Source organism: Haliaeetus leucocephalus, unplaced genomic scaffold (assembly GCF_000737465.1).
Source record: "Haliaeetus leucocephalus isolate CR32 unplaced genomic scaffold, Haliaeetus_leucocephalus-4.0 Scaffold162, whole genome shotgun sequence".
Taxonomy (NCBI): Eukaryota; Metazoa; Chordata; class Aves; order Accipitriformes; family Accipitridae; genus Haliaeetus; species Haliaeetus leucocephalus.
Genome location: NW_010972598.1, coordinates 5,123,436 through 5,143,323, shown reverse-complemented (window position 1 = coordinate 5,143,323; position 19,888 = coordinate 5,123,436). Strand labels below are relative to the sequence as shown.

At 47.4% G+C, this 19,888-nt stretch overlaps 1 protein-coding gene across 2 annotated transcripts in view; it reads right to left on the bottom strand.

Annotated features, from left to right (window-relative positions):
• Positions 1-1,902: 1,902 nt before the first annotated feature.
• TOMM20 (translocase of outer mitochondrial membrane 20 homolog (yeast)) overlaps positions 1,903-19,888 on the bottom strand; it is a 49,300-nt gene continuing 31,314 nt past the window's right edge. The window contains exon 6 of one of the 2 annotated variants that reach the window (XR_774054.1): positions 1,903-2,324. The gene's annotated coding sequence lies outside the window, so the exon portion shown is untranslated. Of the gene's footprint in view, positions 2,325-14,418; positions 15,219-19,888 lie in introns of those variants that run through there. The other variant, XR_774055.1, reaches the window with a different exon arrangement.

Below are 19,888 nucleotides of genomic sequence, written 5' to 3'. Positions count from 1 at the left end.
TCAGGGCTCCCGTGTCCCTGCCTGCTCCTGCCAGAGCCCTCCGGGCGTCAGGATGCACAGCCCTGAAGTGCAAGCAACTTCAGAGATGAGGAGTTGAAAAGAAAAGCTAAATCTAGTTTAAAAAAACCCAACAACAACCACCAAACACACACAAATGTTTCTTTAGTTTCATATTTAATTTATTTTTACACATTTCTTCTGTTTTTAAATACTCCCCTTGCCGGGGATGTAAAAGTCTGATGAATTCATAGTGTATAAAACCATTTAGGCTTTAACCCTCCCTGTTTTGATATATAGTCTATTAACAAGGAAAGGACAGATTTTCTACCTTGTTATAACAGAATTTACACAACATTTCACATCCAATCCAAAAATATTTGCAGTGTTTCTTTCAAAAGCCAAAGCTGGATAAAGAAGATTTTGGCCTTATGAAGACAAAACCCTTCAATAAAAGCCCTTATGGTCGCAAAGGATCAGCCACTTAAACCCAAGTGTCTTTGTTGGCAGTGCATCCATTAAAAACAACTGCTCGTACAGGATATGACATATGAATGTTTAGTCTGTGCAAAAAAAAAGAAAAAAGCAAAAAAAGTATCAAATACTAACTTTTGGGGAATGACTGAGAGCGTTTCATATCATGTAGAAATGTCAAAGGAGAAAGAGGAACCGGGTTGTTTGCTGTTAGAAATGTCTCCTCCTGCACCACGCCAGCCTGTGAGAGCCGTACACGCAGAAGGACCATTGGAGGTGCTAGGAGAGGATGAAAAACATTCCTTTCTTATGAAATACACCGTTTTCTCAGGGGCCATTCCACTTCAGAGTCAGGCGGGAGTAAAAGTGCAAAGCTGTCTGAAGAAAGCTGCAAAACCATGTTGCTCAGCCCATGCATTTTGATGACAAGACCCCCGAGACCTGCCGAGCAGCGGCTCTGCAGCACGGCGGTGCAATGGGAGAACGGTGCTCGCCGAGCAAAGAGCAAACCCGCTGGTGCAGAGACTGTGTCGATGCTCCAGTTGCTCCGGTGCTTTGGGCAGACTCTAAATTTAAGGGGAGAGTTCATGTGTTTTCAATCTCTCCTTGGTTTCTCTAGTCTGGGATATTGACCAAAAGGCACAGAAAAATGTAATGTGGACAATAAGCTGCCTATTAAAAAAAACAACATTGCTGCATTAAGCCTCCAGGGTCTTGGAGGTTTCGCACAGGTATACGACTGGACATTCAGCTCTGAAAAATGAGGCTGGGCAGAGTAAGACAAAATGATCTTCTTTCCAGCTGGATGTATTTTACAGCCTGTCAGTCTGCCACATTAAATGGAAGAGAGGAAAGACCAGTTGTGACGTGTAACCAAGGTGAGATTTTCTGCTCAACCCTTTTTTTCTCTTTCTACTGGTAAACCTGGGGACTTTGTTCAGCCAGGCTTTGAAAACCCAGTGCAGGCCGAGGCTGGTTATGAACCAAAACAAGGAGAGGGCTGTTGTGGATGACCGTGCTTCCTTTCTTGTGGGACTTGTCAGAAGAAGAGGCATGCTGAATTCTTACTGGAAGGGGAGATTAATCATCTAGGAGATGCAAACACAAGAGAAAAGAAATGGAGCCTATTGAGACGCTTCCAGCTGCATGTCCATCCTGCCGTTTGCCCGGCATCTGCCTGGCCTCGTGGGCAGGCTCAGCACCCGAAGGTCTCCAGGGCTCTGAAACATGTGAAGCTGCAGGGGAACGGCTGGGTGCCAGAGACAGGCACCTCCCACGCCACCGCCAAGGCAGCAAGATCCTGCGTACCGCCACGTTTTTTACAAAATTACAAAAAATGGTAATTTAGAGTAAATCCTTCCCAATTAAAGACCATAAAGCTCTGCAGTTAATCAAGTTTATTAAATGAATCAAATTTGTTAAGAACAGTTTTATCAAAACATTTACATTTCTGCTGAGCAGAGATTCATGTGCCTTTGAACTGCAAAGTACACAGGTTGCCATGAGAGGACTAAAAAGAGGATTGTGAACATTAACCATGTGAAAAATCAAGCCTCCTCCCGCCTCTCCCAGCATTCGTTTAAACAAAGGAGCTCCCCAGCCCATTAATTTCATCACCCTGTCAGGTATCTTCTACTTTCTGGAAAGAGAGGCATCGCTTACCCACAGCGGGAGGCTTTCCTGACACATGGGTCCAAAGGTGGGGACTTCACCTCCCACCTTACGAAAACATCTCCAAGCCAAAGTGCTGCAAGAGGTCCTGGGAGAGCAGCACCCCTCGCCCAAGCCATGGTCTATCTCCATGGCACGTGTCCAGGTAAAATGATGGCCTCATCTCTCGGGTCTGAGAGTGCCTATAGAAGAAACATGTCTGTGAGAGTACACAACGCAAACATTTCCATAGCTGTCTGGAAGATGAAAGTAACTCAGCAGGGGATTTTTTCCTTTTATATAAGTCTGCACAGCTTCAGTCGCTGCAGAGATAGGTCCAATAAAGGCCTTAGATGCCTAACTTCTTAATTTAGACACTCAAACCTCCTCTTCAGCTGTCACCCAACCGTGGAGAGGCGTACTGCTAAGAGGCACTTAAATTACAGTTCCTCGGGCATCCTACGCCCTTCAGAAGAGAGCTGAGCAGGTTGGTGGCGAGGTCCTATTTACTTGTGCCACATCAGGACCCACCAGCAACGTGTCCTCCCAGAGCCTCACTTGATGGGGCTGAGTTGGGAGCAGAGAGACCTGTAATGGCTGGCCACAGGCTGAGCTGGCACTGAGGGTTTTCTCTGAGCTTATGGAGAGAGAGAGAGGCACCTTCTCACAGTGCTCCACACCTATTTTAGGATAAATAACCTAAAACTATAACCAGTGGGGGTGGCTGTCTGTCCACTCACTGTAGAGCAAGTCATGATGGAGGGGCTTAGACTGAACGCCTCACTTCTGGACAGCTCAAATACAACCATCGCCTCATATATTCCCAGCAACATAAACACCAACTGGATAACAAACCATGGCCAGGAACAGGGTGTCTAACCACTCGGCAGCAGGCATGCCTGCTTGCCAAAACAGCAGTCATCACAGCTAGTTAGCACACATGTACACAGAAGGCAGGTTAGTGTGGGCTTCAGATCCTTCTCAAATATTTAGTCCACCTCACTGATGGGTTTTCTTTGCTGCTGCCACATGCACTGCTATCCACAGCAACTAGTTTGAACGTAGTACCATGTGTCTGCCCAGCACTGCAGCCACAATAATGTCCTACCCACTGAGGATTTAAACAGTGAGAGCGCACAAGCCCAGCTAAAAAGGTGGTGGGAATATGCTTTCCCCTTTCTCTTGAAGAGCGTATTCCAGGAGAAGATCTGCAGATTCAGCATTTTGCAGCGAGTTCTGCTAAGGCAAAGACAAACTTGGCATCGGCGCTCCATCTTCTGTGCCATATGCTTTATTCGTCTGAGAGCTGTTTTTCCTGCAGGGGAGGGTGGATTGGCAGGTATGGAAAGAAATTCATTAAAATTACTTCGGTTGATTCTTTGTGCTGGCCACCATCTCCATTTTGATTTTTATTTCTCATGCCCGGAACAATCCTGAAACAAAGACATCCTCACCTGGAGCACAACAAATACTCACGAAAGGAGTGTCTGAAAGGCCATGCTCCTTGGATGAGCCTGTAAAGGTTAGAAGTTGTGGCTGTAATATTTCTAAAGAGAGCGGTAGAAGCCAAGAGGCTGATAATAAAAGTAATATGTGTTATGAAACTAAAGATACTGACATGCCGTGCAGCAACCTGGGTATTGGTAAAGGTACCTTATCTGCTTGTGTGCAAGCCACTTGCCTGGTTTTGCAACAACAGGTTTCTCAGAGGATGCTTGTACTGAGCTACCTATTCTGTTTTGCACTGCTTGTCAGATAAATGGCAGCCTTTTTAACAGAAAGACAGACGTTTGATTATTTTAGGTTCAGGGATTCTGGCCAAATCCTTCCCAAAAGTGGCTGGGGTTGAATAGCCAAAGAAAATTTATGCACTTAAACTTAATGGGGCTTAAACACTGCAAGTAACAACATAGAAATGGACAGAAGCCTGAGGGATAGCAGAAATCTCCAAGACAAGGACTTTTCTGCTCAGAGAAACTGCCAGCAGCTCCTGATAGCAGCCATTATGAATGTATTTGCATGTTCTGCTCTTTAAATGTATGTATTCTTTTCAGTTAAAAAGAAGTCTGCATTCATTCCCAGAGTCCTGTGATCTTTCTGCACCAAATGGTTTCCAGGTCTCTCCATAGGCTGTAGCTAGGTTTTTTTTACCCATACAAAACAAAGCTTTGAAGGGTTCAGACCTCAAAAGGAGAAAAATTAACCTGGCAGCCACAGGCAAACAGGGTGGGACATTTGGCTCCCACAGCTTTGGAGAAGCTTCCAGTTCAATGCTGGTTTAACGTAATGGTACTGGGGAGCTACCCGGACAAAGCCCTTTGCCTCTCTCCTTTCCCTGATTGTAAGGTTAGGTCCAAAACCTATCCTATTTCCACCTCTAATCCTGCAGGGAAGAAAAAGGTTTCTTAAGAAAAATGAAATCTGCATAGACATCCTAGTAAATGCCCTTCAGGCAACGCATGTTTCACAGGCTGGGCTTAGGTGTCATTTGCAGACTAGGTTGAAATTGGCTCCTTTCATGTCCTGATGCACTTTGAATATAAAAATGAAGCATCGCCTGCACATACAAAGTGCATATATCATTCCAAAGCTTTTACCTGTCCAAACAATCAGCTCTTAAAACCTCTGCCCGAGTTTCCGCAGAATGCATTAGTGCCCAGAATAACCAAGGGCTGGACTGAGACAGCTCTGTCCCATCCTTCTCCAGAACAGCCTTGCTCACCATTTTAATGCCCCTTCCTTTCCATGCAACCAAACTGCCCCTGTCAGCCTGCCCAGTCCCCAGGAGTGCACAGTGTGGATGTGAATGGGAAGGAATTGTTTCCCGGGCTGGAGAATGACGAATCTGTAAAGCATTTCTTCTTTTTGAAAGGATCAGTTTGGATTTAGTAATGAGGAAGAGAAGAGTGCACGAGCTTCGGTTTCTCTTTATGATTTCAAGCTCACAGAAAATGTCTCTGAGATGGGGGAGTGGGAAGGAAAACAGCATCTAACAGCTCCTGCCTGGGACTTGGGCAATTCAAGGAAACATACTTGGAAAAACAATCTGTAGCAGCTGATGAAAAGGGCTTAACATAGGGATAGGAGTGAGTAGCAAACTAGATGCTGATTTATAAAATAAGAGGGCCTGATTTTGACCTGCAGAGAGGTGAAGAGCATCGTATAATAGAGCAGAAGGAAGATGGCTTCTCTCTGCAGCGTGCTGCTGGGACTGAGCCATTGGCATATTGGAAAGAATTCAGTAATGAACAACAATCAAATAACTAAAGGGAAGATTAAATAACTAAATAGTACAGTTTAGGTAAAAAAATCTCTAAGAGGGAGATAAAATCATTTGAAGGTGTCAACATCAAGGAGGGAGTGCTGTTTACACAGCTCTAGATGAAGCATAACAAGAAAGGAAAATACCTCTTCCTGCAGAAAAGGAAAATGCAGACTGGCAGTAAGAGCTGCTAGGCTCCCACCACTAATCTTCGCAGCCCTCTCAACCCCCTACCAAAACTTCTGTCAGCGTAGAGGTTGTCAAGCGAGCAGGGAGGAGTCCCCAGGACCGCTCACAGCTGCAATGACAAGACCTTCCCGCAAAGCAACCTGCCACACACGCCATGCGTGCCACGCACCAGCAGGGTCGGGGCCAGCATCCCCGGCCCCCTGCACCCCCTCCTCCCACAGGGAAAGAGAAATCCGACGTGTTTCTCTTCATGCTTTACCATTTCTCCTCAGCATTTGGTTCAACAGCAAACCACAAAGTAACTGGTAAGTCTGCAAAACAGCGAGTCCATCCCTGGAGCCTGCAAATGCTGTACTACAAACGCAGGTCAGTATTCATCTGTAGGGATCGGCTAACCGAATGCATTGCAGCAGGATTTCACGTGTACACGTACGACTTTTCTCGTGGGGCCGTCCACAGAGCCAAAGTTTTTCATGTTCCCCTGTGAGCGCTGTCTGATGTTGAAGTCACTTAACACTTCCCATTAATGACTGCTTTCCGCTACGCACAGCTTTGCCAAAGCTCAGCTGCTCAAGCTCAAATACTCCGTGCTGGATGTCTGCCTCGGGCAGACTCTTCTGGTAATTTTTAGCTAAAATAATTCAACTGTCTCCTAGAATAAGATTAGCAAGATATATGTTAGCTTGCTCTGTTCAAATAGAGAGATTAAGCGCCTCTGTCTTCAGAGGCTGGCACTGATACTCAGCCAGGGAAGGGGAATGTGCCTTCACAAGGGTCTTAAGTTTTCCCACCTGTGGTCAAGTTACAAGTTATACAAAACTTCACTCTACACGTGCCCGATGGGGGCTTGTTTGAGTTTGGCAGATAATTTATCTGAGTACTCCATCTGTTTTGGTCTTGCTGCAGGCCAGGGACGCAGACGCTGGCTGCCGTCTCCACCGCCGAGGGCTGGAGTCTGCTCTGGCATGAAGGCAGAGCAGGGATCCTCTTGTCCTGCACAGGCAGGGCAAGGACCCTTCCCCACACACCCTCCACTCACCCGCTGAGAACCGTCCACCCGAGGCATTACGAGGTAGAGTTTTTGTGGGGAAAAAAAATATTTACACATGCATTTGATCCTGCAGCTAAAAGCAACACTATCATGCTGCCTGTGCAGATGGGAGCCACACTCAAATGGCAAGGGCAGTGTTAACTGCCGAGTGCTCGACCCTACAGACTTCCCATACTCTCAATCTACGTTGGGTTTGTGTCATTTCCTTGATTTGCAGACAGCAAACTGAAACAAAAATGCAGGAATCCCATCATGCGGCATCACCCAGCCACCACATGACTCACTGGCAGGACTGGCTTTTATTCTCTGATGTTAATTCCATTGTGCTTGAAAAGCAGAATAACTGGGAATTCTGATAGCCCATCAACCTCTGCTGAGGGAGCAGGCAGGAATGAGTCACAGCCTGTGCCAATGGCTTCCCCAAATATTTGCTGACAACAGACAACTACTGCACAGCAGAAGTCTCTGGGTCCGCTGCATCCCAGGTTCTGCAGGAGGTATGATCTGGTGGGGAGAGATACTCCCAAACCTGACTCCTCCTGCTCCTCCTGGTCCTTCCAACCTATCTTCTGCCTTGGTCCTGCTCCCACGTCCAGCTCCACATCTGACACCAGTCCCCCTCTCTGGGGGGGTGGTCCTCAGCCTTTGCACTGCAGTAGGGCTCCCTCTCTCCCTGCCTCCCTCCCTCGGGCAGGTCCTAGCCCTGGTCAACATCAGCCCTCCCGCCTGTTCGCCTGAGTATCGGCAAAGGAGCACATCCGAGAGCATCTCCGGGCTCTGGTCCCCAGTACCACAGCGACCCTGTCAGTACGGAAAAACAATTTCAAAGAGCTGCTGCTCTGCACCTGCAGCAGGAGGCTGCAGTGTGCCTGCTGCACTCTCATCTGTGATTTAGCTGCCAGACTTCAACAAGTCTCCACTGAGCAAGTGCCTTCAGAGAATTCAGCTTCTAACTCTTAAGAAGTTTCTGTTGAGTGTCTGAGATCTGAGGCTTTTTTTTTTCCTAAGGTTTCGTAGTTCAATTTTTTTTTCCCCCATGAAGAACAACCAAAGGCACATTCCTGATATCTGCCAAATTTCAAGCCTCTCCTCCAAAGGCAGAAAGTGCTAGAGTTTCTCAACAGATCACTTTAAGAACATAAGAACTTGTTTGAATACGAAGAAAAAAAAATTGTTTCTCGTCTCTTTCTTGTAAGCAAGCAAAAACATTTTTTGCTGAAGCTTCCCAGATGCATTCAGCCTAAGACAGATACCCAGCGCAGAAAAAAACAGCTAAGCGGTAAACAGTTAAAGTTTTCAGGGGTTTACAGGCAACTAAACATTTGGTCTTATAGGAAATGTTGGATAGCCTTAAAAACAGACAGAGGCACCAAAGTCATCAATTACATGTAATTTAAACTGAGCTTCTGCTGAGCCAGGAGTGGAGATGAACAGAATTGCGTGAATTTGATGGTAAATTCCCCAAATTTGGGACTGCTTTTGCACTTTCTAAGAAGACCATGGTGAAGGCACTGGTTACTTGTGGAGGTGCCTGTGCTCTGCCACAAGCTGCCTAGGCACAGACTGTTTGGGATCTAGATGAGCTTGGCGGGTCACTCTCCCCGGGACCTCCACTGGCTCCCCACGAGCCCACTCTGGGACCTGGAGCCGTATCTCCCCATCTCCCCAGCACTCGGGGACCTCCAGGCAAAGCTACTTGTCCTGGGGGGACACCAGTGGGATGCAGGTGCCAAGCAGACATGTCACCTTGCTCAGCGCTCGGTTGGGAGCTAGACGCAGAGTGCCGCTGAGCTAGGCAGGGCAGCAAGGGCCCTGGCTTCTTGGATTTACCATGTATGTGTGGATGATTTAGAGCCTGGAGTAATGGGCACCTCAGAAAACTCTCAGAAAAGGGTGCTGCCAAACAGAGGGAAAGCTGTGGGTTGTTGTTATTTCAGATCAGGCCAGGAAGGTTGCATCACTTCGGAATGATGCTATGGCATGACTAACCGAGCCGAGCGTTACCCCATTTCCCACTCTGTCCCACTGCTGAGCATTCCAACTCCCCGCTGGCTCTCTCTGTCATCCCATCATCCTAAAAATATATTCTACACACATGCACGGTGCTCATGCCTGCCCCGTAGCTCCCCCCACCCCTCCGGCAGAGCCCACCAGGCCAGAGCAGCAGCTCTCCCTGCACAGGGCCATCCCACCAACACCCATCACGGCACCACTCTTGCTCAGGAAGCATCTGCGCAGCATGCACGATCCTCTGCCACCTCATTTTCAAAGCACAGGCAAAGCCTCTTCCTTGTTTGTTTGTGCAGACGCGAGCAGGAGGCAGGTAGCCAGTCTGCAGGCAGACGGGCTCAGCCCGTCCTCCCTTCCTCTCACCTCCTGCCTTTTTTCCAGGGATGCTCCCAGCACGCTTGCACTTGCAGCAGACCCATGGCACCTGCCGGAACACCTCTCTCCCTGCTCCAGGGACAGCTTCGCCTGTGACCGACAAGCAGGCACCTGCGTCTCACAGTGCTGCTCATCAAACCCCTCTTTCGTAGCCACACCATGATATCTGGTCCTTGAGAATGGGAACCCGCTTATTTATTAATTTTAGCTGACAGCAACAGAAAGCAGTAGAGGGGGGGAGCGCAGGCAGGAAGAGAGAAGTGTGTTTTCATTTCTGTGCTTTTGATTTTGCCTGGCCAATACAGAAAAGCTGCCCCTACCCAGAGAAGGCAGGAGGGCCACTGCTGGGGCAGCAAGGGGGTGAGCAAGCGGGCCCGTGAGCCCAGCCGTGCAGCATAAGGTGCTGTGGCATCGCTCCATGCAGGGAACTGATGCACAAATTTTCATGTGAGTAATTAAAACCCAAGCCTCCTCGTTCTTCTCCGCTCTCCAGGCCCTCCCTGTGTTTCTCCTGTAATTCCATTTTCAGCTCTCTCGCTTCTTTCCCATTTTACAGAAATTCTCAGTCCTTAGGCGGGGAGCATCCCTATGCTGAGATGATGAGTTTGTAAGGCAGAGGGCTGCAGCAAATGCCTCGCGAAGCCCAGCCAGCGGCCCCTGGCCCCCTTCCTCCCCTCCTCAAAGTTCACACGGTTTAGTATGCAAGCTTCCTGCCGCCTGCCCAGCCAGCTCACTATTCACAGGCAAACTGCGCTCCTCCGCTTGGCTCCCGAAGAAGAATAAGTATAAAAAGCCCTGAAAGTCTTGCTGCTGAGCCAGCAGGAAACTCAAACTGCTCTGAGCATGGGAACCAAGAGAACCACTGTGGCCAGCACAACAGGTATTGTTTGGGAGGAAATCCCAGCAGCAGACACAACTGCCTATGCACACACATATATTTTATATATATATATATATATGTATATGCTTAGTGAGGGTTTGGAAAAGGGGAAGGTTGGGGAAGTGTACGAGGAGGGAAGAATAGATTAGCAGCTATATCCAAGAAAGAATAAGAGAGCTGCTCAGCCAAGCTAAACAGCTGTTTCACTAGGCAAAGAACTGACCTGTCTGCCACACATTAGAACCATGTGGGACCTTAGGGTAAAGCGATGTCTTGGGGATTGGTCTCTTGACCTTGGTCTCTTGACCGGTCTTCTATGTGCCTGGTTTTGTTTGCATCAGGAGTGAGTTTATGAGGCAAATCTCCCATTTGTACCACTTGCCATCTTTCAGTTTACATCAGGCAGCAATTTTTTTAACTGGATTCCCTTTGAGTAAAAGGAAACCAGGCGATGGCCTCCAGGAGTGCACCTCCTGCGTTCCAACCTGTAATGAGAGTCCGGTCCCTGGGAACCAGAACGGAGGCAGTCTGATGTAAATCCCCTGACATATCAAGTCTTCAGCACCAAACAGCCACCTCTGTGGATCTGCTCCCGCTGCACCACACCAGCTGCTAACACAGGCACCGTGTCTCTGCAAATACGGTAATTTTGAGAGCAAAAAAGTGAAGGAAGAAGGAAAAGCTTGAATTATGTAACTTCCTTTTTCACCAAAAAGAGAATAAAAGCTGTGGTAAAACAGCTCACAAAGCCCACATTCACAAGGAGTCATAACAGTTGAGTTTGATAACACTATGGTAGTCTAGAAGTATTTGAATTATATGTCTTACCATCTTTCTTGATAGAGATGCTATAAAGAAATAAACCTGAGAGCAGCAGGTCATCCCACCCAACTCAGCATCCCTTGCAACCATTTCAAGGAGCAGCAGCTGTGAAAACCCCAGATAAGAGAATGCATGACCCCAAATCTCATGACCATAAGGATATGGCTAGAAGAGCAACACACATGCCTTGGAAAGTGAGAAAGCTAGCAGAATGAAAGTGCCAAAATTCAAGTCAACATGAAGGCATGCAAGTGACAGATTGTCCTTGTGGGATTGATCTTTGTTCCCCAAATACTCCAGACTGAACAGCATTATGAGCACTACCAGCCAAACACCCAGCATTTATGCACTGCCACATTTCTGAACTGCTTTAAAGCTTTCTGCACTAGGATTTTACTCACTACATAGAGAGGGGTCAGCTGTGAAAGTCAGATCTGGACTGAGCTCCAACGTCCTCAAATAGCTCCTTTTTGGGGAGAAGAGGGGAGTTGAGCTGGGGTTGTGCCCTGGCCCCACTCTAGTTGTAGGACCAGATGGAGGAGCATCTGTGTAACTGAGGTCATTCCTTTCATTTGGTTAGACAATTTTGGGGTAGGAAACCTCAATGCACAGGCTTGTTTTGGATAAACACCAGAAAGCAGTTTGGGAACCTGGCCGAAACAAGCTAATTCTCCAGAGTCTGTAAGACCAGTGGAAAATGCGGGTAAGAGCTTACCTCTGCTATTAGCAGCTTTCCCGTAATAGGTTTTTCCTGTGCTATATGGGAGCTCCAGGGCACTCAGGACTTCTGCAGCACTCCTACCTCTGAAAGTCCACTGCAGGGTCAGGAGCCTGCTGAGGGAGGGAGGATCTGAACTGTCACCTCCTGAGCTCCCAAAAGAAAAGCCCTCCGAAAATGAATGTATCTTAACACTGTGCTAGCTGCCTTAATGACCCTGGCATGCAGGCCCTGAGCAGCGATGAAGGCCTGGTGAGCTGTCAAGAGCCGAACAGTGGGAAAGGCAGCTGGTTTGCACACAGGTAACCTGGGATGTTCAGAGCACAGCCACACAGAGTCAGGAATGGAAAATGTGACCAGTCCTTCATGGCAGAAGAGACAGAGCCACGTGCAGATTATAGTCAGGAGTGTGAAGCTCAGAGCTTCCCACCAGCACTCCTCCCTGCTACGGCCAGGTGGAAGAAAACAAACCAGTGCCCTGGGGAGCAGCAGCCCCTTGCCCCCAACTCCCCGCAGCTGCCCGGTTTCCAGTCTGCAGGGTGATGACACGAAGCAGAGGCACTCGCTCCTCTCCTCACCCATCTCCACTCAAAGAGCACTCTGAGGAAAGGGAATTAAATTGCAGCATCACATTCCAGCGCAGCAGTCGGGCTGCATCACGGACCGCTCCTGCCACGGGTAGCGTTGCATGCCCACTGCACCGCAGGCACAGTTGCATGGCTTCCCCTTGCCTTTGCAGATGTGTAAGTGCAGTGCCAGTCACGGGGAGCAAAGGAGCAGCCCAAGCCTCCCAGGTCTCCACGGGATGAGCAGAGAACAGCCCGTGCCACTGCAAGCGCAACGGTCTCTGTGTCGTCCATGTCCTTCCACGCAAAGCGTAGGGACTGGGGGAGCAGGACCTGTGTCGGGGCTGGAAAGAGGACCCACCTCCCCAGGGCTCCGGAGCAGAGGGAAAGGGGTGAAACCCCCCCCGCAGCAGCAGGCTGCATGGGCTCTCACACACAGCCTTGGCACCGCGCCTCCGTGTTGACCAGGAAAATTGGCCGCCGTTGCGTAGAGCCAGATTCCATCTCCCAGGCCCATTGAGCACACTGCCGGTGGGTGGACTGCCAGCGAGGCGGACACCCATTAACAAACACGGTGAGCATTGCACAGCCAGTCCCTCGCATTCACTACCCACCAGGTGGGATATCCGTCAGTGGCTTCGGGGAGAAAGGCCCTGCGTGTTCGCCGGTGTTTGTCACAGCAGCCCAAAGAGGAGAACAAAACTGTGAAGCAAGACAATACTTCTAACTTGAAGGGGAACATTTCTTCCTCTATTAATTATTTCCCATGCTATTCCTGGCGGTGACCTTCACTGGGAAGGAAAAAAAAATTCAGATTTGTTTTTATATCTTTTATCCGACTTCCTATACTTAAGCCTCTGGCTAGAATGAGTCACATTTGTATCAGCAATCGCATTATATTATGCTGTATCAGTGCTGCTACCTGTCTTGTCTTCCTCGCCATTAGGGTTTGTTAGCATTAAACCAGGCAATTTGCAGCTATATTTAAAGATTACCTGCCTCAGTGGCAGTGCCCATAATACCCTTGTTTCATCTTTGGAAGTAATACCGTGAGGATTACGTTTGAGACTGCTGGCAATCCGCCCTGGACTGAAGGGAAATTATCCTGGTTCTGTGCAGAGAAGTCTTTGCCTCTTGCAGAGCAGGCATCTCTTCTCCAACCGCTTACAATGAAATCCCTTACGTGCATTGCTGGCCTTTTATGTACCCACTCACCCCTTTAGAGATACCTAGCATTATTTCTGCTCCCTCTGTGCAAAAGAGCTGCATGCTGAAATCATGGCCTCGAGAGGCAGGGAGTGTTATCTCTCTGGGTGGGGGGATGACCTTCATGGTTCCTCATCAGCCATCGGCCCAGCTTCCCCTGCCCAACAATTTAAAGAGTTGAGAAGAAACTCCACCAGGGAAGTCTTAGAGGCTCGCGCCCCTCTGAGAGGACTTCCCACAGAAGGCAGCGGGCTGGTCCTTGGTCTCTCATTTCATTCACGCTTGCTTTCTTCCTCTGCTTCATAAACACAGTGCTCGCAAAGCATCATCTTTCGCATGAAAGGGGCACTTGCAAGCAGGTTCCAGACATTTCAGTTGTTTTGGGTTTTTAAATGTGCATTTGGATTGCAGCAATGGCCTAAGTCCCCTGCCAGAACTGAAGCCATACCGTGCCAGGAGCTGTGTGAGTGCCCAGGAAGAGCCCTAGCCCTTAGCTGCTTCCAGCCTAAAAGTGTAGCACTCAAAAGTTTAAAAGAAAAATGGTATATTAGAGGTTATAACATAAAAACGTGCCTGAAAAAGAGTTTGATCTTCATCCTACAGAATCCCAAGGAATCCTAGTCAAAATGTGGGCATCCCCCAGAGACTGAACGTTTTTGCCCCCCACACAAATGCTGTTGCTATGCGTCCTCCATTGCTGAGGGACTCCTGACCTGCAGTATGAGGATGGAACAAACGCTGGCTGCTGGCCGTGCAGAGGACCTGTTCCACCTCTGAGCCATGGCTCATGGCATGCCAGCTGGGCCAGTGCAGAACATACAAACCTCTTTTTTTAAGCAAAACAGCATCATATGCCTCGGTGTGAAGGCAACTAATTTAAGGCAAATTGCAACAAGTGTGACAAACAGCAGGAGATAAGGAAGACTTAGGGGTACTTCATAAAAGTATGTTTACTTTGCTGACATCCCCAGAAGAGGTCATAGTCTGGAAAGGGCAAAATGTTTTCAACAGCCATTGTTCTTTCTAGTGCAGGTCTACTTGATTTTCCATGACATGAGAACTAATCACTGGGCTTGAGGTTGTATTGCAGGATTTTAGTTTTAAAAAAAGCCCAAGAGAGCCACTTTCAATATATATATTGGGGTCTATAAATAAATAAATGCGACACATGAAAATAAATAATATGTTTCTTTACATTTACTGCCGCTTTCATTACAGCATCAGAAATAGGCATGGAATATTTTCGGTGGCTTATTCTCATCCTGAAGTAATAGGTATGCATTAACATCCATTGCAAAACCATCTCTTGACATTTGTAAGCTTTGTTGATAGAGGAAAGGAGGCACACAGGCCCTCCCAAGCAAGCTCTTATTCACAGGTACAAACCTTTGTTCAGTGATGAATGAATCCTTTCAGAAATACTAATATCAGCACTTATACAAGGTGGCCAATGTAAACAGTAACTGCTGGTTCATTATTCTTTTTGGATCCTTTGCCAATTTACAGATCTTCAGAGTTAGTGTTGAAATAGGCAGCGTTTTGCTGGAAAAGAACGAAAGTGCATTTCTGAACCAAAATCTACTGATGGGAATAGATGACATTACAACCCCAAGAAAGGGCTTCCCTGTGAACCCCACCAGTGTGAGAGAGGAGGAGAGACAGTAAGAAGATGGGGATTTTGATACTTGGACCATATCTCACTGCTTGCATTCCCCCAGGAGATTTAGTACTACCTCTGAAGGCAGCAGCCAAAAATATGCTTTGATGTATCTTTCATCTAAAGCTATCTATATTGATAAATTACATTTCTGCGGTTGAAGCACTGAACCAGAGATAGGGCTTTTGTTCCCCCTTCTACCAGAGGCTCTCAGTGTGTCCTTGGAGAAGCAATGGGAGTTTGTGTGCCTCACCTGGGCCTCTCTCAGCCAAGCAGAGGAGAGACCACTTTCCCACACAGCTGGCATGGAAGAAAGCTCTGTGCATCATGAGATGGACAGGTCCCACCATACTGAGTCCTCCTGAAATCAGTGAAAACAAATTGACACTGGTCAGATTCAAGCTGCCCTAAAATTAATCATATGATTCATTAGGAAACAAATTCTTCAGTTCAGAAATTACCAGCAACAATCTTCTCTTCTGGGCTTACTGCTCCCACAGATGAGCCAAATAAAGGACCATCTGAAAGGCTGTGATTCATTTCAGTGCAAAGCAACTGGCTTTGCTTTGATTGCAGGGGAATGTGACTTAAATGAGGCCAGCTGACTTTGTCCTGAAGAGGACTACAGTGTCTCACATGATCCTTAGCACAGCCCAACCACGGATGGTGACCTCTCTGGCTAAAGCCACAGGACATTCAACTCTGCCCTAGGACGTTTGCCCCGATAAAGAGAAAATAGACTGGATAGAAATGGAGTTGCCAGAAGAAACTGTTGAGGGCAACAATAGGATTCCAGAAAAAATCACTTCCTCAGATGACAGGGGACGATCATCTCTCATTACTTGCACTCTTCTCCCCCCAGGTAACTGAGCGCTGCTGGATTAAGCTGGGGGAGATGGGGGGGATGGAGGAGCAAGAAGCAGTCTTTTTTGGTAAGGGAACATGTACAGTAAATAACAGCTGCAAAGGCTCCCTCGTGTATTGAAGACGTTATAATTTGGGGGTTTTCTTCCCAAAAATCAGGCTTTAATGGGAAGCAAGTTTCACCCCTTCTAAAGAAGTACTCTACAATAAGCTTGTTAAGCTTGGAAAGTGCTTTGGGAGCCCCTGGGATGAAAGGCGCTCTAGGAATGAAAGCTGATATTTATGATTATTGCTTGAAAGGAACAGAGAGGAACACTAATGTAAAATATGAATGGCTGCTCATGCTAAAAAACATATCGTTAACTTGGTGCCAAAGAAGATAGTCCCAGCTCTCAAACCTGGATGACAAGGATTTAGGAGGTGCAAGAAGTGGAAGAGATTCTTGCAAATAATGGCAAAAGCCAACCTGCTATGCAGGGCAAATAGGTGTCTTGTGGGTTTTTCTTTTCTTCCTCCTGAAGTGCAGGCTATATGATCTCTCTCACCCCAGCTCTGCCAGCCAAAACAGATGCCCATTAACCACAGTAAGTACTGCTGGTTTGTACTCCTCTTAAAAGGGGAATCTACAGATCCCTTAGGACAGGAGGGGAGAACGATATCCTTGGTAAGTGGTCAAATGTTATGGATTGGCCTGGGTAGATTCATCTTATCTCAATCAACAGACTAAGAAGCAGAAGCACTCCAGGCTAATGTAAATTAAACTTCTCTATTTTAGAAAGCTATGAGAGAAGAGAATTGGGCTAACAGATTCTGCTCCTGTGAGCACCTACCTGTACACTCACAGCTTGCATAAATCTCTTCTGTTGATTTTACACTGGGCATCTGGTCCCTAATGTGGCACTCCACAGCTCCTAGAGAGGATGTTTTTCCATCCAGACCTGGTATCGAGACATCTTCACCTTAGTCTCCCAGTCTTCCACTTTTCCCTGAGAAGAGCTAAAAGAAAACCCTTTGAGAGAAAGAATTCTGCTGCTTCAGTTCTTCAAAAACAAGCTCAAAAGTGACTCTAGTGCATAAGAAACCTTCACAATAAAAACCCACAGTCTCAAGAAGTGATAATGTTTTTTAAATATAGCAGAGAGCATGCACCAGAGGCTGAACGCTAATACCATACACATTTAAATTAGATATGAGGTGCAATTATTTTTTTTAACAAGCAAGTGTGATAAACCACTGCAATGAATTAACAAAAAGGGCTGCATTCTCCAGTTCTCAGGCTCCAGATGAAGATGGGATACCTTTCAGAGGCATGCTTCAAGTAGGTTAGTGGGCTAGAAGAATCAGAACGGTTCTAGGGACAGGGAGTTCGCCAATTAACACCCCACTCAGGCTAGCAGCCCTCTCTGTCACTTGGGGCAAGCCTTGCAACCTCTCTGCAGACCAGTCCCCCGCTTTCTAACGTGGCTGTGCCCCGCATCAGCCAGGAGCGCGCTGTGACTGTGCTCTCTGGGTCGCTGAAGGCCAAGCAGTGCCCTGGCCTCGCCTCCCACTCCGGAGAAGTGCCGTTTCACCAGATCAACACGAACAGGACTGGTCTGTACTAACGGGCCCTCCCTGGAGCGCAGCTGCCGTGCTGGCACGTTGTAAGGGGGCGAAGGTGCCCTCGCAGCGCGGGCTGCTGGTGGTACCCCAGCTGGGGCTGGGGTGCGGAGCAGGCTCCTCTCCATCAGTGCCACTTCCCCTTCCTGGCACGGTCTAATGCTGATGGATCTGTACTAGAAATAACAGAAGGCCCTTGGCCTTTTTTTTCCTTTCTTTCTTTTTTGCTTCCCTTCAGCTATTTAGGCCAACTCTGGCTAATCACGTTTTCTAACTTAGTTACTGCCATGGCAACCATTTCAACATGCAGTTCATAGACTACCTCTGAGATGTACAGCCCCTTTGAGAAACACGTACACCTTGATGCTTCAGGAGAGGCATTAAGAGAGGAGAACTCTCATCTGCTACACTGACACATTTTTCTACAGTCTTACCTCTGGCAGCATGGATCTCTTCTTTTAGCTCTGAATAGCTCACCACTTGTTCTGTCCCCTTTCCCTCCCCCCAAAACAGGTTCTTTAAAAACTGACACAGATTTATGGAGATGAAAAAGAAAAGGTGTAGGAAGGAAAATGCATTTGGAAATTCCACTCTCTGGCATCTAAATTCACCCTTGTAAGAATGCTGCAAAGCCTGTCCTGTTACCACTTCGAAGGAAATCCTGTTTTGTTCTGTTGCGTCACTGTGGAAAAGGAGAAAGCTTTGGGGGCTTGCTTTCTGGTTTTTTTGAACCCCAGGAGAGAGATGGCAGCTTGGGAGTAGGGTAGGTGCTGCTCCTTCCTCCTTTGCAAAATGGCTTCTGTTCAGAATTGCAACTGCCCCGCAACGTGTAAAACCACATCTGCATTTGTCCAAGTGTAGACAGCAAGATTTGAACAGCACTGAAAAAAAGATCTATGTGGAACACGTAGGTGCATTTTTCCAACAGTCATCTCTGAGGATCTTGCTCAAGATCTACTGCAGCTAGGTTTGCTTTTGACTAGTCGTGATGCCTGCCCCTGACACCCAACCGGCATAGGAAGGTGCTGCAGTGAGGTGCTACACAGGTGTCTGCCATGCTGGTTACGAACGGATCATTTATTCTGCTCACACTTAACACATTCTTCTCTCAGGCGCAGTCAGAGGGGAGGCTCTGACTGCCAGCACCACAGTATAAAAAAATCCTTTTTTGTTTCTTTAGGTAATTGTGGCTGTTCTGTGGAAGAACCTGATTGCACGTCTTGAATGTTTTCTTTTATGTGTTTATGTGTGTAGGTTTCAAATACGTATATAGCACATGTAGTGTCATGCTGATCCTTATCAGGTGTAATTACACTATCTGTTCCTTTTTTCCCATCTTTTTCTGTGTTTTTATCACTGTCCACTGTCAGCTGGCCAGTAGCCACAAACAAGACCTGCCCCCACCACTACCAGCTACTTGCCATCAATAAGAAAAATGCTTCTGCTACTGACCAAGGGAGAGGAGAAATCTAGATGCACCCACAAGCAAGCAAATGTCGGCACACCCAAAATAACCCGAGTGGAACATTTGATTTCAGTTTAAATGTACCACTCAGCCCCGCAATGCAAGCTGTAGGAGAGCACCCTCAAACACAGTTCTTCGCACTGAAATTTTCTCTAGGAACAAAATCAGAGAGACAAGCGCCAGGAGTCACTAAGGCAGGCAGATAAATCTGAGCCAGCAGGTAAATAATATATTGCAGTCACCTTTGCCCTGTTATTTTAATGCACGCACATGCAGACACGCACACTGTTTCATAAGCCCTGCATACGCACTTCCCAATCAAGTATCATTTATATATACTATCTTCCACTGAAATCAAACCTCTGAGACTGCTGAAGTTAGGAAACATGTCTTGTGCTCAGAAAGAAACATCATATATAGTCTATCAATTCTCTGGGACTTCTTGACTGTGTATAGACTGCTTGGGGGGACCCAGATCCTCAGCTGTCCTTTCTAATCTGCAACCTAAAGTCAAGACAAAGGCTGGCAGGAGGAAAACATAGGACACAACTGACTGCTTTTAGCCCACATATTTTAATGCTAATGCATTTCTGTAACTGTATAATAAGGATGGACCAAATTACGATAGGTCTGTGAACTGGGAATACCATCTTTATGGCATGTGTATACCATAGGCCCAACTCTTCACTGAATCGAATTTCTGTAAACTGCTGCAGTGAATTTGGACTTTCACCTATACCACACCCCAGTTTCCCAATGTATCCAATTCTGAAGTCTCACTACTCTGTAGGTAAGCATGCACTCTTACCCCCATGTGAGAGAGGGCACAAAGGGACAAAGGCTAGAAATAAAGCTGGAAGAGTCCTCTCTTTCTTATATCACACATTAGGTAACTTGCCCGACACCTGCCAGACTGGCAGCATCTGGAGCACAAAATCAAGCCAGTGAATCAGGGCGCCAGTGGGGGAGCTCAACCATCCATCCCTCCAGCTCTTAGTGTGGTCCCAAGGACAGTTTTGGCCCAGGACAACCAGTGCTCTCCCAAACCGTTCCCAAGCACAGTCCAGGAGTTAGCATGGGCTGGGACTGTTCCCAATAGGTAG